At 33.4% G+C, this 25375-nt stretch overlaps 1 pseudogene; it reads left to right on the top strand.

The window, feature by feature from the left end:
• Window positions 1–9096: 9096 nt before the first annotated feature.
• Window positions 9097–25185, top strand: LOC108451111 (CRS2-associated factor 2, mitochondrial-like; annotated as a pseudogene).
• The last annotated feature ends 190 nt before the right edge of the window (window positions 25186–25375 follow it).

Genomic DNA, 25375 nt, shown 5'->3' on the forward strand with positions numbered 1-25375 from the left:
ATACCCATCAAAAGTGCCGGCTCTTGAATAATCTTCGTTGGCAATTAAATCAAGTCATGTATTCCTTCGTGGACTTCCAGCTTTCTCTCGTCATGCCTTTGTTGGCTTGAATCTCTGGCAATTACATCATGTATTCCTCCGTGAACTACCACTTTCTCTCATCGTGTTTACTTGGACTATATTCAGCGATCGACTATAATCTACTTTATCAAGAAATTCGTTTCCTTATGACAAACTATTCTATTTGAATTGAATTTGAATCAACACATTTTTTCTTTGATGTAATGTAATGCAAATGCATGAACATAAAAAAAAGGAAGGCATTGATTCTAAATTTAATTTCATTAGAACAACTTTTCTAAAAAGCAAATTCTTTTACATAAAACGGACTACATATATGGCTTTTCTCTTGTATTCCAAGTGAAGACACCTATCTTCCTCTTTATATCCGGATCTTGTAGTCGAGTCTGACGAATTCTCCAAGAGATGTCTATATTAACTCCTTTTTTGCTCGATCCAGGCTGCGACTCGTTGCTCACTTATTACTGTGATACTTGTCAGCTCCTTTAAGAAGGTCAAGATGTGACGGCTCTCGAATAATCTTTGTCAGTTTCTGTCTTCAGGCAATGAAGCGAAGTCTTGTATTTCTTCACGAGCTATCAGTCTTCGTTTATGTGTTCACTTGGATCATATTTAGACAACCGTATTATAATCCACTTTATCAAAAAATTCGTTTTCTTATGACAAACTGTTCTATTTAGCAATCAAATATGAATCAACACCTCCTTCCTAGGATGATGTAATGTAATGCAATTATAAACAAAACAAAAATAAAACACGTTAGTGCAGGATAAATAAATAACAAATAAAGCAATTCGGTGACCACTAGGGGTTCGGAAAGGCTCTACCTAGGGTGGGCTCCTAGGTCTCTCTATATGTGGTTTGGTTCTAGAGTAAGGGTACCAGAACCAACAGATTCCTCGATCCTCACCCATTATAGGCTCATTTGAATCGAGTTCAATTCAGGAGAATACATTTCCCTATGGCTACACGGAGATGAAAATCTCACGAAACCATAGGTACGGATGTATTCCGAAAGTGATCCACTATCCTGCACGGAGGTGAAAACCTCACGAAGGCGTAGTTTCTCACTCCCACTTAAGGGTGTGACCACAACGATCATGCAATGCAATGCGAGAAGATATATGCATAAAAACTTGAAACAATTAAAGAAAATAGGAATAAAATGATGAAAACAGTACGAAAAACGGGTGAAACGCAATAAAGTGATCGTATATCAAAACCAAATTCTCAATTTTTGAAAAAAGACAAAAGTTAATCAACTTGTGGCTTGACTCTCTTATAAAACTCCCGATTGGAGTCGCTAAGTCGTCGTAACCATTTTTTTGAAAAACTGTATCGACTTGGAGAAAAAACGAAAACAGAGTCGCCACCAATCTTTTTAGGTGTGATCGGATCACCTTAAGTTAATCATTTTAATAAAAGTTAAGATTTACTAAAACGATAATTTTGGTCTACGAAAATCGAAAATGAGTTCGGAGTCGATTACGCATGAGGAAGGATTAGCACCTCGATACGCCCAAAATTGGTACCTAGTTGATTAATTAGTGTCTTAGTGTCGAAAATTTGAAAACTTGAAAGAATTTAAAATACGATCCTCTTTGTAAAGAAAATGCTCAAATGTTAAGGACCTTCTCGTCTCACAATATAAAATGTCACATCCAGAAGTTAGGACACGACATCTTGAATTTTCGAGAACGAGCTTGCCTTTTATATAAAAATTCGTGTATTTCAAAAGGTTATTCAGTTAGTTAAGGTGAAAGAGGAAAATCGAAACCCAGTAAGTTAGGCACGTTTCCTCGAATTCCCAAACACCGAATATTGCCTTTACTTGCAAAAATCTTATTTCGAGGTAACAAAATGCCATACCCAGTAAGTTAGGGCACAACACCTCGTATCTCGAGAATAAGCATTTTCAAAACTCATGTCGCGATTTAAAAGAGTATTCCGTTATTTAGGTTAAAGGAGAAAAATCGAAACCCAATAAGTTAGGGTACGATTGTCTCGAATTACCAAATACGGAATATTACTTTATGAAAGAATTATTATTGGGTTGGATATAATGATAATAAGAATAATATTAAACTAAAGTAAACAATAATACTATATATAAATATATATATGTATATAATAAAAATACACACTACTATACAATAATAATAATAAATATAGAAATACAAAAAGCAAATATAATAAAAATATTAAATTAAAGTAATAAAAACAATACTATATATAAATATATATATATACATAAAATATACACTAATATATAATAATAATAGTGATAGCAAAAATAATGAAAATATGAGTAATATTAATAATATATTAGAATACAAAAGTAAAGTAATAACAATAGGGTGATAATAATAATAATAATACAAACAATAATACATATATATATATAATAATAATAGTTAGAAATAAAAATAATAAAAGTAACAATAATGATAGTAATAATATAAATAAATATGGAGGGCATATATAATATAATAATAATATAAATAATAATATATACATGAGAAATAATAATAATAATATAAATAATAGTAAAATAATAAAATAATAAAACAAAGCTCTCAACTCTCTTTCTCCTCTTTTCTAAATCCGCCGTTGGTCCGGCTTTGTTTCAGTCATGGACCCCACGGTCATCACATCACGCCACCAGTACAATGCCGGACCTAAAAAAACCTTTTCGTAATGAAAATATGGGTAAGCTTCTTACTTTTATTTTTACTTTCGTATAAAAAAACAAAATAAAATTGAAAGGAAAACAATAAACAAACAAAGAACTAAAGATGAGAATAGACAAAAGAAACCTCTTTTGCTTTGATCTTTGATTAATCTCCAAAAACTAGCATTTCCAAGAAACAAAAACAACCTTCTTCCCAAAAAAAACAAAAAAACACCTCCAAAAAATAAAAAAAACCTCCTCAAAACAAAGAACAATCCTCCTCCAAAAAACCAAAAACCCACCTCTAAAAACAAAGTCTTGAATGGCTTTTATAGCCAAATTTTACAAGTGGAGTGGTTGGGGTGGTTTAGGTGGCTAAGGGTGGTGGAGTTGGTGGCCAAGGTGGGTGGCCAACAAAGGTGGTGGAGTAGGTGGCCAAGGTTTATTTATTTATTTATTTATTTATTTTTTTTTTGTGTTTGGGTTGGGATTAGGTTGGGCCAAAATTGGGTTTGGGCTTGTAACTGGATAATAGGCTAGGTTTAATTCGGGTTTGGCTTTATTGGGTCCCGGGCAAAATTTGGGTCTTACAACATTCATCATGGAACTTAGAAAAAAAACAATGTATAATCAATTTTATATGATGCAATGCAATTTCTGGATTAAATTCTCATCCGTCCATCCTATTCACCCTTGAGCATTACTCAAGACTCCAAAACCCACATTAATAATAGACCATTCCGAGTTTGATTTTCGATGACGTTGGTTGTTCACTTGTCATCTGTGATGATGACTTTTACTACAATAACTTACTATCACAGTTGTTAGGTTTTGACGGCTTTTTAAACTATCATCCTGGTTTTGTCTGGTTTTGATGGTGTTTTAAACTACCATCTTGGCTTATCCAGTTTTGATGACATTACCACCTACTTCGTGCAGTACTGACTTTCGATGTGGACTTAGATTGGCACCGTCTCCTACGAATCTCCTCCGTCCTCTGTATCCGGTTTCTTGTAATTATACACATATACTTAGAATGTAATGCTTTTTATCATCATTTGATGCTACATTCAATATTTTATACTAACATTATATGGCATGTGTTCATGCATACATTTATATCAATATCACATATGCACATATAATTGTGCGAGTAAACAAAAATACAGTATCACATGTACATGATTTTTATGTGAATTAATAGTCACATTTACAGGTTCGCATAACATATAGGCTCGCATGCACCTAGGTTTCACATAGCATATAGGCTCGCATGTACCTAGCGTTTGCATACATATTGACTCGCTTATTCCTAGGGTTCACATACATATAGGCTCCCATGTATCTGGGGTTTGTATACATATAGGTTCACTTATTCATAGGGTTTGCATACATATAGGCTCACTTATAATAAACACATGGTTCGCGTAACATGGCTTGCATATAATATCTCATAAGTTTGCATGTATTAATAGTAGGGGATCACAAGTATAGTATGTAAGGGGGAGTTCGCATGTAATAATCATACAGGCTGGCTCGCCTAAGTAGTGGTTCGCATGTAATTCATAGGGGTCCACATACTATAAATAATTAGGGTTCGCATGTATGTTCTAAGAGCTAGCGTATCTAATCCTATATGGTTTTACATATACACTACAGGAAAACAGGTCTTTAGCGGCGTTTTTAGCGGCGTTTTCTCAAAAAACGCCAAAAAAATTGTAAAACATAGAGCAATAGCGGCGTTTTTGGTAAAGCACCGCTAAAAACAGAGCAATAGCGGCGCTTTTGGTAAAACGCCGCTAAAAATAAGAGCATTAGCGGCGCTTTTGGTGAAACGCCGCTAAAAATAAGAGCATTAGCGGCGCTTTTGGTGAAACGCCGCTAAAAATAAGAGTATTAGCGGCGCTTTTGGTGAAACGCCGCTAAAAATCGAAACATTAGCCGGGCTTTTGGTAAAACGCCACTAAAAATCGAAGCTTTAGCAGCGCTTTTGGTAAAACGCCGCTAAAAATCGAAACATTAGTCGCGCTTTTGGTAAAACGCCGCTAAAAATCGAAGCATTAGCGGCGCTTTTGGTAAAACGCCGCTAAAAATAAGAGCATTAGCGGCGTTTTCAATAGCGGCGCTTTTGGTAAAACGCCGCTAAAAACAAGAGCATTAGTGGCGCTTTTGGTTAAGCGCCGCTAAAAATCGGGGCAATAGCGGCGGTTTTGGTAAAACGCCGCTAAAAATAAGAGCATTAGCGGCGCTTTTGGTAAAACGCCGCTAAAAAGTTTAGGGTTTACGATTTAGGTTATATGATTAAGGGTTTAAAGTTTATGAGTTACTATTTTAAGGTTTATGTATTATGGTTTAAGGGTTGGGGTTTATGATGTAAGGGTTAGGGGTTAGGGGTTAAGGGTTAGGGGTTAATACTTAGGGGTTTTTATTTTGTGGTTTAAGGTTTAGGGGATATAGTTTAGGCCGGTACTTTAGTAGGGGATATAGTTTAATGGTTTAAGGTTCAGAGTATTGATTAATTAGTGTTATTATTTTGTGGTTTAAGGATAAAGAGATATAGTTTAAGGTTATGATTAATCTATACATTTTGTGGTTAAGGCTTAGGGGTTTTTATTTTGTGGTTTATGGTTAGGGGATATAGTTTAGGGTTTAAGGGATATACTTTAGGGATTAAGGTTATAGGGATATAGTTTAATGGTTTAAGGTATAGAGTTTTGATTAATTAGTGTTAATAATATTAAGTATTTTGATTAATTAATAATATTATAAAAATATAAAGGCTAAATGATATTAAAGTTTACCGGCGTTTTATTGAAAAACGCCATAATTATCCATGGAAGCAAAATGCTGTCATTTTATACTTTGTTGTTATTTTTATTAGTGGCGTTTTCATAAAACGCGCCACAAAATCTAAATTTTTTTAACTAAAACGGCGTCGTTTCTGTGTGGCCCGAAATTGGTTTACTCTCTGCCAAAGTCAATTTCCGATTTCCAACTTCTTCTCCCCAAATTTCCCCAACTTCTTCTCCCCAAAATTTTTACCCTAGTTTCCCAATATCCCAAGATCTTCTCGCTTTTAGAAGGAAACAAATCAACTGTCTCTATAGATGAGTGGGGGCATCTTCTTGGATTTAGCTTTTTCCATGGATTCCCAATGACACCCAAATTTTACAAGGTATGTTTTAACGTCTTCCTGCTTTCTGGGTCTTTCTGCTTTTCTTGTTTCAATCTTCCTTTCTCTCCTAGTTTTATTTTTCTAACATAGGCAAAACCTTATCAAGCTTGTATATTTCTGATATTTTATTATTGTTTTGAACAGGACCACAACCCACTGTTAAGGAAAAGATTAATGCGGCCTGATGGTACTTGAATGTTTCTAACTTGCTAAATGCTTGTTTAATTAACTATGTCAATGGTGCTTCTAGTTTTGAGATGCTTTCTTTTGTTTTTGCCCCCTTGATCTACTCATCGTCTAGGTAGTCATGTTTTGGTTGTGTAATATTAATTAATTGTTTTATATAAATTTTGATGCAAGTTGTTAAATCTCCATTAATGAAAGTCTTAGCACAGTTGGTAAGAGAGGAGGTTTGAGTTATAAGTATCTAGATTCAAAATTCAGTATATAGGGTATCTGAATCCCACTATGAGTTGCAAGTTTTAGTTCAATTACTCGGTTGTAATTTAGATTATTCCAGCTTTTAGTTTGTTTGTCTTTGCCTTTGTAAAAATTTGATTCTAAACTTTGTGATTATTAAGACATATTTGTATTTGTATTGTTGTGATTTTAAAAAAATTGGTTAAATCTAGTACGATATACTTGTGTGTCAGTGAGGCTTAGATTTAAACATGATTCTTCAAATGTTGGTTTCATGGTATTGTTTCTTGATGTGCCCATTCTTTATGCTATGGCATTTAAAGAGATACTATTCTTCTTCCTCAATAATTTGTTGTTTATTCACTAAATCGCATGCAAACCTAGTTTAAGAAGCATCTATTTGGATGAAGTGACACCATGTGTTTAATGATATAAATAGCATCATGCATCATGGGATACAACTTGTAAGACATTAGTATCATCTGAATTTCACATATTAACATAAGCATAATCAAGGATGTGGAAAAAGTTCGATTCAACTTTCTATTAGTATAAGATCTAAAGGGATACTTGAAGAAGCTACAAAGCAACTCTAACATCAAATTAAATTTACTGGAAATCATATGTATATATATTTTACTTTTTGTATACTCGTGTAAAATAGATTTAATTATTTTATTTATTTCAATAAAATTAAGTAAATGTGTTTATTGGGAATAGAATTTCATTTTTCTTTTTACTATGTAATAATTAGGAATGTGGGATATATATATGAATAGATTCAAAGTTTGTACACGTTTAATAACAAAAGTTACTTTTAACATTAACATAACATACTTTAAAAATTACCCAAGTTACCTCAAAATCAACCCCGAATTGAAATAAAATACCAAATTCAAAATATTTAAACATATAAATATATATGATTATCAATGTTTGATGAAAATATATTTAAAATAATTAAATCTATTTTCATTTTTCTTGTTAGTCTTGGGTGGATTAGTTCATTCATGTAGTAGATATTTGATACAATGGTTAACATAATTGAATCAATGCACTTAACAAGATATTGATTAAAATTTTAAACCCCATTTTAATGGTAAAATATCATGGTGTCATGGGGTTGCAAATGCTGGTCCTCATCCATTGTTCAAAGTTCATAAAGTTAGAAACGTCTAATGAAAATTTCTTGGCCAATCAGGCCCATTGGCTAGATGGTTTGACCCATATTATCGATCTGTTTGTTTTAGCCTATTGTCCGTAATGTCCATCAATGAGTTTCTTCTTATAAACTTCTTTTGATTCTTAGGCTCAGATGTGAACGACTAAAACATTTGCTTCCCCCATTTTCTTTTTCCTATTATATATATATATTTTTTAACACTTAACTTAGGTTGGAAACTTCTCTTATCACATTACTTGTTAAGGCTAGAGGCCAAAGTTTACTTCTTGCTAATATCAACAATCTTTTACAACAAGATTTTGATGTGCTGCAACAATCTGTTGACCAATATTTTCATGATAAGCTTTTGCAAACACTGCAGCTTGTAAACTTTTACTTATGTCTAAATGTGGATGTCATTTCTATCCCTTTTGTATATCTAGGAAAACCGACATGAAGTTTATTTTGATTGGATTATAAATATATGTAATGTAAAACATTTGCAACAACTCTGCATATTTTTTAATGAGAAGTTTATTTTGATGAATTATATCGCAAAACCGACATGAATTTTTACTAAGGATTACTCACATTGTAACGCCCAAAAATTGGGCCTAGAAGAGTCGGGCTTTGAGTCCGGTATTCGGATAGAAGAAAACCGAATATTGAGAAGTTTTAAATATTACTAGTGTTTAAAATATATATATATATATATACCGATAAAATATTTATGTTATTACTAATATTTTAATTATTATGAAAATTATTATCATTATAATTATTAGATACAAATATATTTATAAAATTATTGTTGTTAATTTAGTGTTTAAATTAACATATTAGAAAATTTTATTGTATCTATTTTTATTGATTTATGGAAATTATAATTATTATTATTAGGAAAATATATATATATTATCGTATTTGAAATTTTCATTATTATGGTTATTATTATTATTATTTTAGTTTTTAAATAAAATATGAATGGCTTATAGTATGGGAAAAAGTCCAGGCTCGGCCCATAGCTTTAGCGAAATTTTCAAATTTTGCCTCTTAAGAGAATCAGGCGAGAGGCCTTATTAATAAGTTAATGAGTTTTAGCATAAAGGAGCACCGGCCTAGTGGCTAAACATGCTAGGTAGTAAGGGAGAGTTGGGGTTCGACTCCCAACATGTGCAAAAGAGTTTTATTTTTCTTTATATCGGAACCACGCAGGAAGTGTTATATAAAGTTGGGGTTAAAAGGTAACACAAAGGGAAGCTCGGCCTAGTGGCGAGGCGCGGGAGTGTGGTATAGTGCCTAGGTTCGAGGTTGGCACACGCAAAGGCTTGTTTTTATTTTAATAACCAGATCGCACTAAAGTAAGGTTTAAGAATAATTGCGACCGAGCTATGTCACAAGAAGGGCACGTGGTTCGATGGTTGTAGCGTCTTGGGCATATAGAGGCGCAGTTTGAGTCTCAGATGCTGAGCGAATTCATTTAATTTTAAAGTGGGTCGAATCAAGTAGGTAAGGTTTATAATTAATTGTAATCAGATATTCTTGAAGGAGAAGCGTGGTGTAGTGGCAGCAGCTCGGTGTGGGCGCATGGGCAGACGAGGTCTGAGTTCGAGCCTCATCTCGCAAGAGTGGCTGGGTTTTTGCTGCACGCATGGGGAAGGAGTTGAGTCGACGGGACTCCTAGCAGCGTCAGGTCAAGCGGTGCAAGCGGTGGATAAGGTCGCTCGATCGGTTGGGGAGTTTGAATGAAATTCAAACTCCAAACTTGGCCAAAAATCAAGGAGCAAATTAGAGAATTGAAATTTAAAAAGAATTCCTATGCCGAAATGCACTCATTCGCCATAGCTAAAGAGTTAGAATATTTTAGGCCTTTAGGATTTATTTTTTTCCTTCTTCTATTTTTTATTCTTTTCATCCTTCTCTCATCTCTTCCCTCTTCTCTTTCTTTCTCCTCTTAATTCTCATCCTATCTTTTTGCTGAACCTAAATCCTTCATATTCTTCTTCTTTTCTCTCTTAAATCCTCAACAAACTGGTTAGCCGAATTTCCATTGAAGCCAAACCTCGTATCTTTTCTTTCAAAACCGAAATCTTACTACTTTGAGGTACTGCAAAAGCCGAACCCTTGGTTGAGTATTTTCCCTTCTTGTGCGGTAGTTGGATCTACAATCGATTGAGAGTAGTGTCATAACGATATAGGTAAACGCTCGAATCTTTCTTTTGTTATTCATGAAAGGTAAAAGCCGAAAAACCCCTATATGCAAAGGGTGCCTGTTGGTTGTACTCAAAGGGTTTAGTGGTGATATCTGATTTGTTTTCCTATAGTGTGGATTAAAGGCTACTAATCGAGGGCTTGGATATTTGGAACGACCGAGTTAGATCTAGTCCATTTTTTTCTAAGAAAGGTAAGAACACTAGTGCCTAAAGTGTTAATGGTCGATTTTAGTAAGGAGTTTTGCAGATAAGTTGCTATGGATTCATAGTTATTAGTAATTTATTGTAGGCGGTTCGTGTGTGGAACTCGTCGCTTTCGTCACAAACAGTGTGTAAACGACACCCACTCATAGACTAGATCTAGAAGTTTAAAAGTCAAAAGCCAGATTTAGGAACTTCTGACGTGCAAGGCGCTTGTGAGGTGGTTTGGTTGTTAATTTTGATAATCGCAAGCAAGTATGATTGCAGAGTGCGTAATTTCGTGCACTTGGTATATTTGGGCTTAATGGGCCGAAAATAGGTTAGTAGGCCAACGGGCCCGATTCGATAAAAACGCTTCGGTAAGTGCTTCTATTAATGTGTTAATGGTTAGAATATGTATGTAAACTCTAGAATAGTAAATTTTATTAAACTACCCCTAAGTATGAAAATTACCGTTTTACCCCTAGGTGCTAAATGACCGTTATACCCTTAGGGTTAATTTTGACTGAAATACATGATATTCGATTTCATTTGTTATATGCCATGACATGTATATCTGCTGCATGGGGTTGGGTTTTGTTATGGAGGAAGAACTGTTCGGTGGTCGTGCCACATATTTCGATATAAGCGACTTTGTTGCGGATTATAGTTAGTGCTTAATCGGTGCTAACAACTGTAAGTGTAGGGATGGCGTGGTGATTTATTCCCACGGGAAGTGTAGGGATGGACGGAGGCAAGTGCGAGGGTTGGATGGGGTTATCATGCATTAATCATATGAGATCTGCTTTTATTATGGGCCAATCAGTATTAAAATGGGCCCAATCAGGTCAATATGGGCAAGACCCAATATATCTCGACTTGTAATAGGGCTACGCCCCGATCGACATCGATATGGGCTAGGCCCAAGATGCTCGATATTGTAATAGGGCTATGGCCCAGATTAATCTTGATATGGGCTAAGGCCCGATTAACATCGATTTGAATAGGGCTTAGGCCCAAGAAAGCTTGAACCGATTTGGGCTCGTTGGGATACTTTACACATCGAAGTTTTCCAAACTCACCCCCATTTTTCCCATCTTTGTAGGTGAGCCTTAGATCGATGGACTTGGAGGGCGGGATTCAGAGTGGCCATGAAGATTGAGTTTTGTTTTCTTTAAAATAAGTTTTGCATTTATTATTTTGATTATTTTTATTCGGTTAAAGTTGTAATAAGGCCGCTTTTTATTATTTTTAATATTTTGGGTTATTAAATTGGTTAGCTCTAGGCGGGTTTTATAAAAGTTACTTATTTTTAAAATATCACGATAACCGAGCAAAGCTTCCGCAACGTAAATGTTTTCAAAGGAAATAAATATTTTAAGTAGACTTAAACTTAATTTGTTGTTCGTGGACAAGTAATAAGCTTAAAGTGTGGCAATGGATGTATGCATGTCTAGGATTGGATCATGGAAGAGCTAGGTACTTAAGCAGTCTAATTGACTCACCTCCTCTTTTCTTGAATCCTACCTGGTGCGTAGTATCCATTCACTTTAAGCCATGACAAAGAAGGTTTGATTTTTTTTCGATACTCAACTGTTTTTTTAAATAACATGTTTCTGCCACTACAAAGGTTTACAAGTTTTCAAAGTTTCCCATAAGATTTTACAAGGTTGTTAACAATGCTTTGATTGTTACAATGAATCACATTTTGGAAAAAAAAATAAGGCTAAGGTTTTATTCAAGTTTAAAGGGTAAAAGTTTCTAAACATCGAGAAGGGTTTTCAATGAAAACATGGTTTTCGAAAAACACTTCAATGTGACACGTCGGATTCGGTCGTAACGTCTGGGCCAGGTTTGGGGTGTTACACACATTATGCCTTATATCAATTTTCAATTTAGATGGTTGTAGTTTGAAGATGATCTATTTTGGTACAAATCAGTTGGATTTTGTTGACATTTAATTTTTAAACTTTTTCAGGGTCATTCTTACAGATCATTTAGACGCAAGTAAGTTTTATTATTAATTAATTTTACATTTATGTTCGTGTATTGAATCTAATTTGATAAATCAATGCATTCAGGAGCAATTGAAAAATGATCACCATTCAGATTGATAATTTTGTATCGGTTTGTTAGCATCCTTATCAAGTATCAAATGCCTATCTGTTACTTCTTGTACAATCGCAGTTGGTTATATAATTCCTTCTTGTTTGGGTTATTCTGTCAAGATTTACTTAGTATTTGAATTAATTTTGTACAAAAATATTTTTTGACTGCTTTTAACCAACACCTAATTTTTTCTTCCCTATTTTTGTACTATGACGATTGTTAATAAAAATAATTACTACTATAATAGCTATATGAAGTAATATATATGAAGTAAAATTATATTGTATACTAAATATGGTACATATACTTTAATTCCTTGTGTTTTGACTTTTAGGATATAGTTCCATGTGTCTATATTAGTGAATTAATGTTGTATATGTTTCAGTTACTGCTTCCTTCTCCTCCTACAACTATTGGTTCAACTGAAGCTGCCATTTAATCTTCGAATTAATATTTGGTACTGATATAGATAAAGTTTTCATATTTGCTTAAACTGAAATATATTTGGTGCTACTCTTATAATCTTACATGTGTCTATATTAGTGAATTAATGTTGTATGTATTTCAGTTACTGATTCCTGCTCCTCCTGCAACTATTGGTTCAATTGAAGCTGCCATTTAATCTTCGAATTAATATTTGGTACTGATATAGATAAAGTTTTTATATTTGCTTGAACTGAAATATATTTGGTGCTACTCTTATAATCTTACATGTGTCTGTATTAGTGAATTAATGTTGTATGTATTTCAGTTACTGATTCCTGCTCCTCCTGCAACTATTGGTTCAACTGAAGCTGCCATTTAATCTTCGAATTAATATTTGGTACTGATATAGATAAAGTTTTTATATTTGCTTGAACTGAAATATATTTGGTGCTACTCTTATAATCTTACATGTGTCTGTATTAGTGAATTAATGTTGTATGCATTTGATTCATCGATTCTGCTCCTCCGCAACTATTGGTTCAATCAAGCGCCATTTAATCTTGAATTAATATTTGGTACTGATATAGATAAAGTTTTTATATTTGCTTAAACTGAAATATATTTGGTGCTACTCTTATAATCTTACATCTGTTCTAGGTACTATCGAGCACCTGAATTAATATTTGGTGCAACTAAATACACCACAGCCATTGACATTTGTTCTAGGTACGTATAGGTTTCGTTGCTAAATTTTTTTCCTTATTTCTATGCATTTTCACTTTAAATCACTTAACAAATATTACTTTTTTGACTCCAGCCTCTGTTTGCGGTAAGAGTGGAGTAGACCAGGTACGTTTTATTAAGGTACGTTTTATTTCAAAATTCTAATCAATAATAGTTTTATCATGATGATTTTGGAAAAATTAATATTTTGGGGTTGCGATTTTGTAAAGATTTAATTGCTGGTTCTGTTTGGAGCAGAACTATTTTGTTACCAAATTAATTTTAAATATTTGGTTCAACTTATTTATTATTTGATTCAGCTTAAGTATGAATAAGTATGAATTAATTTTATTACCGTGTAGCTTGCTTGTCCATTAAAATTACAACAATGGCTGACCTTCTCTCCAACCTTATTTTAAATATTTTAAAGATTCAAAGTATATAGGCTGGAAACCTGACGGGTTGCCTTATATCGAGCTGCAAGATATAATGGATCCTCCCTAGGTGTAACAACGCCACGTATGATGAATCTTAAAAAATTCAAAAAGACTTGAAAATAGTTCTATCGAGCTCATTTACTATTGAATATTTATTTCCAATTTACTTATAAAAATTAAACTACGATTCTTTTTTTATATTATTATATTCAAATTACTATTTTTTTATATTAATAATGTTTGATTTTAATATTTAAATATTTTAAAGATTCAAAGTATATAGGCTGGAAACCTGACGGGTTGCCTTATATCGAGCTGCAAGATATAATGGATCCTCCCTAGGTGTAACAACGCCACGTATGATGAATCTTAAAAATTCAAAAGACTTGAAAATAGTTCTATCGAGCTCATTTACTATTGAATATTTATTTCAATTTACTTATAAAAATTAAACTACGATTCTTTTTTTATATTATTATATTCAAATTACTATTTTTTATATTAATAATGTTTGATTTTAATATTTAAATATTTTAAAGATTCAAAGTATATAGGTTGAAACTCGACGGGTTGCCTTATATCGAGCTGCAAGATATAATGGATCCTCCTAGGTGAAACAACGCCACGTATGATGAATCTTAAAAATTCAAAAGACTTGAAAATAGTTCTATCGAGCTCATTTACTATTGAATGTTTATTTCAATTTACTTATAAAAATTAAACTACGATTCTTTTTTAATATTATTATATTCAAATTACTATTTTTTATATTAATAATGTTTGATTTTAATATTTAAATATTTTAAAGATTCAAAGTATATAGGTTGGAAACTGACGGGTTGCCTTATATCGAGTCATAAGATATAATGGATCCTCCTAGGTGTAACAACGCCACGTATGATGAATCTTAAAAATTCAAAAGACTTGAAAATAGGTCTATCGAGCTCATTTACTATTGAATATTTATTTCCAATTTACTTATAAAAATTAAACTATGATTCTTTTTATATTATTATATTCAAATTACTATTTTTTATATTAATAATGTTTGATTTTAATATTTATGATTCTTTTTTATATTATTATATTCAAATTACTATTTTTTATATTAATAATGTTTGATTTTTTATTACGATTCTTTTTTATATTAATATGTACTTAAGAAAAGATGACTTGTAAAACATAAATTAAATTAAGTGTGGACTATTTTAACTGCACATGTGATTTGTCAAATAAAAACGAACGACATGTATATCACTTAATTAAAATAATTTTTATAAATATTATTTAATTAAATATTATTTAATCCGCTACTTACCTGTAGATACTTGATACTTGATATGTATTATCCATGTGATTTTCCACATCGTGAAATAAAAACTTACATAATACATAAATATATTTGATATCATAATTTATATAACTTACAAAACGCATACATAACTTATATAACTTAGATAAATATATAACTTACATAACTTACATAATACTTAAATATATTTTATATCATAATTTACATAACTTACATAACTTATATAACTTAGATAAATATATAATTTACATAAATATATATCATATCATAACTTACATAACTTACATAATACTTAAATATATATCATATCATACATAACTAGTTTACTGAAATTTACTTAACTTACATAATACATAAATCTATAGTTGAAAATCTCTTAACTTGCTCGAATTAGTTTATACCCATTAGAGACCGGATATTTAGTATAATGGGAAGAAGTTCTCAATTGAGAACATTTAAGTAACTGTAATATGTTGTGAACTTTAGATTTCAAGAACTACAAAATGGATAGGAGTTGGATGAAATTGTCAAGGGTAAGCAATGCCTATCAAAATGGAGTACAAACTTTTCTAAATTTTGCATTTCAAAATGCAAGCCAAGAGAATATGATTCTTTGCCCATGTAAGAAGTGTGGCAACATCTACTAGCATACTCGTGAAGTTGTCTACGAACATCTAATTGTTGATGGCTTTATTCGGGGGTATAAAAAATAGATTTTCCATGGAGAGTGTACATCTAGTGAAACTTCTTCAACGATTAATCCGACTTATCCTCGATCATCGATTACCATCGATATGTTAGACAAGATGACATGGAAGGTATGTTGCGGGATGCATTTAATATGCACAGTCATGGTGAGCAATCGTTTCCACCTGACTTTATTGCATCCGATGATTGTAATATTGGTGGAAATGTTTTTGCCGAAACGGGAACAAGTGCACCTAATGAGGAGCCAAATGAAGAAGCGGCTAAGTTCTACAATTTACTTAATGAAATGAATGAAGAACTTTACGAGGGATCAAAATATTCGAAATTGTCCTTCTGCATTTGTCTATTTCACTTAAAATGTTTGGGAGGGTGGACCGAAAACTCTTTTACAATGCTGCTAGAGTTTCTAAGAGAGATGTTTCCATTTACAAAAATTCCCCAGTCTTGTCAAGATATGAAGAGACTAATAAAAGATTTGGGCCTTGGGTACGATAAAATTCATAGTTGCCCAAATGACTGCATGTTGTACTGGAGTGATCAGAAAAACCAACAATCTTGTCATGTTTGCGGTAAGTCTCGTTGGATGAATAGTAATACAGAAGATGTGAATACGGATAAAGGTGGTGCATTAAGAAAGAAGCCTACCAAGGTCTTGCGATATTTTCCCCGATACCAAGACTTCAAAGGCTTTTCATGTCCTCAAAGACAGTAGAATCTATGACGTGGCATAATGATCAACGGACCGATGATGGATTATTAAGACATCCTGCGGATTCTTTAGCTTGGAAATCATTTGACAGTAAATTTCTAAGCTTTGCAAGCGATCCTCGGAATGTGAGGCTTGGGCTAGCGGTGATGGCTTTAATCCATTTAAAATCATGAGTACTTCAGACAAGATTTGGCCTCAGTAGTGCTTGTTCCTTACAATTTGCCTCCATGGATTTGCATGAAGCAATCTTCATTTATTTTATCAATGATTATCCACGAGAGAAAGGTCCGGAAATGATATTGACATCTATTTGCAGCCACTTATTGAAGAGTTAAAATAATTATGGTCGGGTGTTGAGACATATGATGTATCGAGAAAGGAGAACTTTAATTTACGTGCAGCTTTATTGTGGACAATTAATGATTTCCCGGCTTATGCTAATTTATCGGGTTAGAGTACCAAAGGACGTTATGCCTGTCCTTGTTGTGCTGTGCAAACTTGTTCGAAGTGGTTGCATAATGGGAAGAAGTTCTCTTACATAGGCCATCGTCGGTGGTTAGATGAAAATCATAAATTTAGATTTCAGAGGACTCTATTTGACGGTACTGAAGAGTACAGAGGAGCTCCTGAGCAGACCGTTGGATCTGAAATCTTGTTTATGTTAAAAGATATCAACTTTAGTTACGGGAAGATGAATCAACCACCTATCACGCAAACAAGGAGAAGATCGAGGGATGAATCTGATAATGAATCTGACGAAGAGGATGATCCTAATGAGGCGGAGTTGTGGAAGAAAATGAGTATTTTTTTTGAGTTGCCTTATTGGGAGCACAACATTTTACGCTACAATCTTGATGTCATGCATATTGAGAAGAATGTCTGCGAGAACATAATTGGGACAATTTTAAATGTCGATGGAAAATCTAAAGACAATCTTCAGAGCCGACTTGATTTAGTTGACATGAGAATCCGGCGTGATCTTCATCCTCAAGTACTTCCGAATGGGAAATATCGGTTGCCACCTTCTATTTTTTCAATGTCAAAGAAAGAGAAAGAAGTTTTCTGCATGGTGTTGAAGGATATAAAGGTCCCAGATGCGTATGCGTCAAATATATCTCGATGTGTGAGTTTCAAAGATAGAAGATTATATTCATTGAAATCACATGATTACCACATCTTGATGCAAGATTTACTCCCAATTGCTTTACGGTGCTGTATGTCAAAAATGTAACGTCTGTATAATTGAACTATCCAATATAATGAAAGCTATCTCGTGGCAAAGTTTTGAATGTCGAAGAACTTGAGAAAGTACAGGATCGGCGGCTTTGACTTTATGCAATTTAGAAGATCTTTCCACCTTCCTTCTTCACTATTATGGTGCACTTGGTAATCCATCTCCCTCACGAAGCAATCCTTGGTGGACCGGTTTTTTATCGATGGATGTATCCTATAGAAAGGTGCTAATTTATTTCTCAAGTATTCATTCATTCACCTCTATACATTTAGTTACAGCTTTTGATAAATATTGTATATCCTGTTTAGGTTCCTAAGCAAATTGAAGTCATATTGTCGCAATAAGCGTTATCCAGAAGGATCAATTGCTGAAGGCTACTTGGTAGAAGAGTGCATGACCTTCTGTTCTAGATATTTAGAAGATGCTGAAACACGATTGAATAGACCAAGTAGAAATGCTGGGCTCAATGATCATGACTTGGCCGAAACTTATTTATTTCAAAGTTATGGAGAACCAATCGGCAAAGTTGAAATTGCAGAATTAGATGATATATCGTGGATACAGGCACATCGATATGTACTTTTTCACCACGATTCAATTGAACGAATTACGCAAGTAAGTTCTAAAATTTCCTCACATATTTTTCGTTTTGATTTGTTTATCTTCTAACCAAATACACTTGTTTTTAACATAGTGAGTACAAACAAATTTTGAGATCTCGTGCACGCCTCAAGATTGCAACATCGAGAGATTAATAAGTTATTCATGAATCTTTTCATGAATGGTTAAGTCAAAGCGGTATGTAACTAAAGTTAATAAGTTACATATAATCCCGAAATTTAGTTAATTATTCAATTTACTTTCGATTCAATAGGTTTGGAGTGGAAAGGACGTCAATGACGGTTAAATGGCTTTCCCAAGATCCGAATGAATAATAAAAGATATAGTGCTTTCCTCATCAATGGATACAGATTTCATACAAAGTATCGTGAGAGAATGAGGAGAACTCAAAATTGTGGAGTTGTTGTTAATTCTTCAATTACGAGTTATGCTAGTGCTAGGGACATGAATCCGGTTGAGGTAATGTGGAGTATTACGGACTTATTATCGACATTATTGAGTTGGATTACTATGGCGGATGGAAAGTTGTCTTATTTGGTGTGATTGGGCTGATGTTAATACTGCCGAGGAATTAAAGAAGATCAATTTGGTTTTACAATGTTGAATTTCTCTCGCTTGATTCACACTGGACAACAATTGATGGACGAGCCTTATGTATTTTCCTCTCAAGTGAAACAAGTTTTTTATTCGAAAGATCCAACTGATGAGGGTTGGTATGTTGTACTCCGGAACACCCCTAGAGACTTGTTTGAAATGGGTAATGGAAGTAGAGATGACATCGTCGAAAGATCAGAAACATTACCTTTTCCAGAACAAAACTTAGATGAAAATATCCCTAGTACTAATACACAACATCAATGGGTTCGACATGATGTGGATGAAGATATTTACAAATAATGATGTAGTAAGATTTTACAATTTTAAATTATATGTAATATTATAATTTTAATCTTTGTCATGTTATATAATTTAACTATTTTATATGTACTACTATTGTTGTAATTTGTTACTAAAACTTTAATTATTTTATGTGTTTTGGGAAAAATGCGTAGAAGAAGAGTACGAGATTTAAGTATTGTCCGTAATACTCCAAATTCGGAAGAAAGAAATAGTGAACAAGAGCAGTTGTTGGATCTTGAATGTGCCGGAGACACTTGATGAGCTGAAGAATTTCAAAGTAATATTATGTTCATTTTACATGTGTTTACTTTTATTATTGAATTATTTGTCAATTTTAATATAATAATAGTATATCATTTTTCAAATTGAAAGTGGTGGGACGCAGAGTTCGAGGACGACGCTACTTAGAGATTTATACGACTTAGATCCTGTCGAGCGTGTTAAAGTAAGTAGAAATACTCATGGTCACTGTTGGATCTGAAGCTCGACTTTTAGCGAGCTATTTGGGCATTTTAGCACGAAATGCAAATATGTTGCCCATCAACTACTGAATCATGGCATCACATGCCCGATAGCAACAAAAACCAGCTCTCGCTAATATTAAGGTAACAAAATGTGAATGCAATTTATAATACTTTGGTTTAAGATTTGCTTTAGAAGTCTCCGATGATTATATTAAGAAGGCATTAGGTAAAAGATGGAGAGACAATAAAAGCACTTTAAAGAAACAATATTTTAAGAAAGACATAAGCCTCGAGGAAAAACGAGAAATGTTCCGCCAGAATCTTTGAGGTATCAATGGGAAGATGCGGTTAGATTTTGGAATTCAAAGAAAGGAGAGGTATTGCGATTTCCAAACTCTTATATATAGTGTTTACTATATACGTAATAATAATTTTATTATGTAGGACCGTGAGCGAGTTGGAACAAGAAGCGAGCAAAAACAAAATTCACGCATTACCGGTAGGGTAGAAGTTTTGCTTCAGAATGAGGCCGAGGTATTATGAATTTATTAATTCTTTCAAATATTAATAACTTTCTATTATTAAATAATATTCTTACTACTATATTGTAGGAAGTCAAATCCGGACAAAAGTTGGACGCCTTGACTTTTTGAGATTACGATAGGAAGAAAGATGGATCTCCTATGACATCCAAGTGGAGAAATTATGGTATATTCATTTAATAATATTTGATTTATTCTAAATATTTATAATCTTTAATTATAATTGTTTAATTCAATTCATCATTAGTAGTTTTAAAAATGTTAAGTTATGTTGCATTTCTTTTTATTATATATTTCATTTCTAATTCTTTAATTGATTTTTAGGAGAAACTAAAGGAGAAGAAGGCGGAATATGAAGCGATTGCTTGAGTGATAGTTCGTTAATCTTGAGAACATTGATAATGAATTATCACTAAAGTTTTGGGTCCTGAAAGGTACGGTCGGGTTCGATTTCAAGGATCCGTGTTACCCCGACCCAATATTTTGGATCCGCTCCAAGAATACATGCCTTCCTAAGTCAAGCTCAAGTCAAGTTCGAGGTTAAGAGACCAGATAGCTCAGATACAAGCGAACACGGTTGAGTAAATTGCCGAGGTTCAACGAAAATATGAAGAACTCCAGCAACAACTTAGAGCGGAGGCGCAGAGAGGGAGACAATGCAATGCAGCCGAGAGACGCAGAGGCACGAGCGATGGTAGCGTAACGAGCAAAAAGTACGATGACCTCCATTCTGACTTCAAAGAGATGATGCATATGTTTCAACAATCGTAAAAGCCATTGCCTTAGACATTAGTTTTCTTATTGTAAGAATGTTTTTAAGTTTTGTCACATTTAACATTATTGTAAAAATATTTTAAATTATACTTTATTTATTAATTATATCATATATCTTTAGTTAAATTTGAAGTATCATTTAGAATTAATGTTTTTGGTTGTATTTTTATGTTAAATTTCTTTGTTTTTGGTGCATTTTATATTATATTTGTTGTATTTGGTTGGATTTTAATGCGGGAAGGGTGGATATTGGTGAAAAAAATATTACAAATCGCCAAAACTAGCGGCGTTTGTAAAAAAGCGCCGCTAAAAGCATTGACCTTTAGCGGCGTTTTTCCCCCAAACGCCGCTAAAAGACTTGACCTTTAGCGGCGCTTTTCCCACAAACGCCGCTAAAAGCCTTGACCTTATTGGCGCTTTTCCCACAAACGCCGCTAAAAGCCTTGACCTTTAGCGGCGCTTTTTCCACAAACGCCGCCAAAAGCCTTGACCTTTAGCGCTGCTTTCCCACAAACGCCGCTAAAAGCCTTGACCTTTAGCGGCGTTTTTTCCCAATAAACGCCACAAATTTTTGTGGCGTTACATATAGCAGCGTTTTTTGCAGCGTTTTAGAAAGCGCCGCTAAAGGCTGAAAAAAGCGCCGCTAAAAGTCTATTTTCCTATAGTGATAGGTTCGTTGAATAGGGGTCGCATGTTTAGGTTCACAAACAAAGGGTTTCACATACAAGAAGGTTCACACATGTTAGGCTCGCACTCGTACCTACAGGGTTCGCATGAAAAGGGGTTTCACATACAAGGGATTTACACATGTTAGGGGCTCGAGTACAAAAGCTCGCACATGATTCACACTTGGACTCGCACACGGCCTTGCACATGGTTTCACACATACAAGGGGTTTCTCCTAGGGTTTGCATATACTAGTTCTCTACATCCTAATAAATTAAATTATACACAAGAATTTAGGTTTAGATCCCATACCTATTTTGAAGACTTAGAAATTTTAGTTTTGGAAAGGAGATTGAAGATCCTCTTAAGGAAGAGGGATGTTTTTTAAAATTTTGACTCATTTAGCTTCAAAGTTGATTTGAAAAAGAAAGTGTTTAGGGGTGTTTTTCTTGAAATTTTGCTAGGTAGAATTCTAGGTTTTTTTTTTTAAATTGGCTATTTATACTACTTGTTTATCCTAATTGGTATAGATTTTAAAAATTCATGTAGGATTGAGACAAAATTTAAATCAAGGACTAAATTTAAAAGAATAGATTTTAGGCTGGGCTATTTTAAAATTCATCACTTTTGGCGGGACAAAAATAAGGAATAAAAATATTTTGGTTGAATGCACACAAAGGGGTTCACTTGTGACGTATGGGTAGGTTAAACCCTTACCACTGTACCAACAAGCTTATTCCTGTTAGCTTTCTAACAAAAATTAAATTTAAGGCATTTTAATTCCCTTACCCTATGTTAAGAAAAAGATAAAAACTAATTTTTTCCTCCTATTTCTTCTAGACCCAATTTTAGGATGTGACAATGATCCTATTTTATCTCATGGTAACCATTACATCTTTCTTCATGAAAAGTCAATTACTATAAAATAGTAATCAAGTTGTTTATCACAAAGAAAAATGACCGCTGATCACGTTTTCTTTTTATCTATTATGCAATGTCAATGAAAGGATATCATTTACTCGTTTCTTGGGCAATGAATTTTACTATTTTGAAAAATATTACATATAGTAGAAATCGTATACCCAACGCATCAACTTTCAATTCCAAAGACTAATTTATAGTATAGGAAAAATTAAGGTAGTTTTATGGGTTACTCATTGTTGGCTAAATGGACTTTTTCATGTCAAACAATTAATAAATGTTAATTTGTTTATTATTCAAATATTATTATCTATATTTGAATTCAATAGATACTAAAAATACTAAATATCTAAATTTAATAACTCCAAAAATTTAAAAATATAATTGATTTGGATTGTTGAATTTGAATCACAAAAGTAAACTCTAATTCAAATATGCTATTCAATATCCGCAATAAGCATATAGGTTCAAATATCTAAAAGTAAATATCTATACTCCATAATCACTTTAAATAATAATTAGAATATTCAAATAAGAAAAAGCAAAATAACCTACACAGCCTCTTACCATACCTACCTACACAGATTTACAGAAGATTTTATTCCTCTGTTATTAGGGTAAGATTTTAATTTTTTTTAAAAACAAGAGAGGATATTTTAATGAAAATTATGTGGAGATTCTTAGATTCACAACTAATTTTAGAATGTAAAAATATCCTATGTAATAAAAATAAAAAAATATTTATATAAATATAATAAAAATAAAAATATCAACATGGACAAAATGCATAAAGTCAACAAGTGAAATAGAGGCAATGTTAATTGGAGATCGTACCATCGGGGCTGGATTGAAAGTCGGAACTAATGGCGTCTATTGGTGGTGAACGGGTTTAGCAACCAAGGCTACTTTCCAGCCTTGGATGGTTATATGGAATGGTTCACGACAAATAGGAAATCGCTTTTATTGAATATGGGGCCTAAGCCCATTCCAATTGAGACATGGTCCTTTGAGGAATATTTTGCATCCAATTACACCCGCGGAGCCCCCATAGTCACCAAATGCTCTTAACGTTGATGATTATCAATTGACTTTGATGTCATTCATGCAACCGCAATAGACCCAACACCGTAGTCAACATTCACAGCCTAGTGGTTACCACCCAAAGATGCCAACCTCCAGATCGACAGTTCAGTTCAGGTGGGATCTAAATTTAGCTCCTAAGCCAGAAGGAGTAGGAAAATATCGAAGCATTAGTTTGGATGGGATCTTAATTTTATGCTTGCTATAGAAGGACATGGGGTTCAGGGGCGAAACAAGGGGGGCAGGCATGGGCCCCGCCCCTCCTAAAATGAGAAATTTTTATTTAGGCACTTTAAATTTTTTAAAATTTTAGATTAGTAAAAGAAAAATTGTAATTTGGCCCTCCCAAAATTATAAAAATTTAATTTAATCTTTTAAAATTATAAATATATAGATTATAAAAATTAAAATTTTATTCGCCTCAAAAAATATAATTATTTATATATGCAATATATAAACATAAAATAATATCATATCAATTATTTAAAGAAATAAACACATATTTGCCAATAAAATAGTTATCAGGGTCTTCTCAATAGTGATTCCTGATAGGTTTAATTAAAATATAAGTTGAAATGACTAATAGGAAATACAAGTTTAAACTTTCAAATCTTCTTTCAACCTTTCATTGATTGGATTTTTTTGTGTAAACATCTCTAACTACAGGATTCTATAGATATGCACATCACCTTTTGTACACAATGGGGTCACACACAACATGTTGGATGACATTCATAATCATTGGAAGAGAGCTGAAGCTGTAAGGATTAAGTGTTTGGGAGTACCAACTCTTGATATGGACAATGTTTGCTTTCACCTTGTGGTTTGAACAAAAACAATCTCTATTGTTTCTTTCGGAATCTTGTATCATTATTAGCTGATCTCGATTGTAGTATTTCTATAGGAAAAATCTGGGGGAAAATCATCTACCGCCACATAAATATCCTCATTTTGTATAGGGATAGAAACTATGATCCCCAAAACTGACCAGTTATACCTCTTATGCTATGGAAGCCTTATGCTCCTATATATCCGAAGCTTGTGAAAAACGTTGCTGATGGCCTGACATTTGAAGAAACCATGAAAATGAGAAATAGAGGACTCCACTCTCCTGCTCTTATGAAACTTAGTAAGTCATACTGTTTATAGTGTTGATGAGATAGAACTATATATTGTAACTTCAAAGAGTGCCCCTCAGATACCTGTTTGCAAAATCATTGATAACAATAAATGGATTGTTCGAGTAAATACTGATGGTGAAATCTTATGTTCAGCGAGGAATGGAGTGTATGTAAACGTAGTAGCCAGGGTCTGGGAGGCATTCGAGACTGAGGAGGTGATTCGACTAGACTGCACCCATGTTGGTACGAGTGACTGCAAAAGGATAGGTGTAAAGCTAAGGGTATTACTCCTATTTTCTCATTGTTTCTGCTGTTTACTAGAATTTTTAGTAGAAATGTTGATGTGCTTCAATCCAATACTAATTTTCCGGGTTTATTTCTTATTTCCTGTAAAAGTAGGACTTGGTTCCTTGTGTACCTATTTTGTTCAAGGATGAACAAATAATACTCTGGAGGGGAAAGAGAGATCAGGAACGAAACTCTGACGTTTCTGATGCCAATGAGAAATCTTCGGGTACTTAGTTTAGTTTCCGAACCGGAAATATGATGCAGTAATGAATTGGGCTATCATTTATTTATGCTTCCAGGCCGAAGATTGTTGGATAGGCTGCTTGTTGATTCCGTTGCCTGGAAAAGCCATCGTTGCTGATGAAAATCAATGTACCAGTTCGTTTAAGCAACCTTATTATCGTCACCTGTTTGCATTGGTGCATCCATCGGGTTGCA

The sequence above is a fragment of the Gossypium arboreum genome, chromosome 5 (genome assembly GCF_025698485.1).
Source record: "Gossypium arboreum isolate Shixiya-1 chromosome 5, ASM2569848v2, whole genome shotgun sequence".
Classification (NCBI taxonomy): Eukaryota; Viridiplantae; Streptophyta; class Magnoliopsida; order Malvales; family Malvaceae; genus Gossypium; species Gossypium arboreum.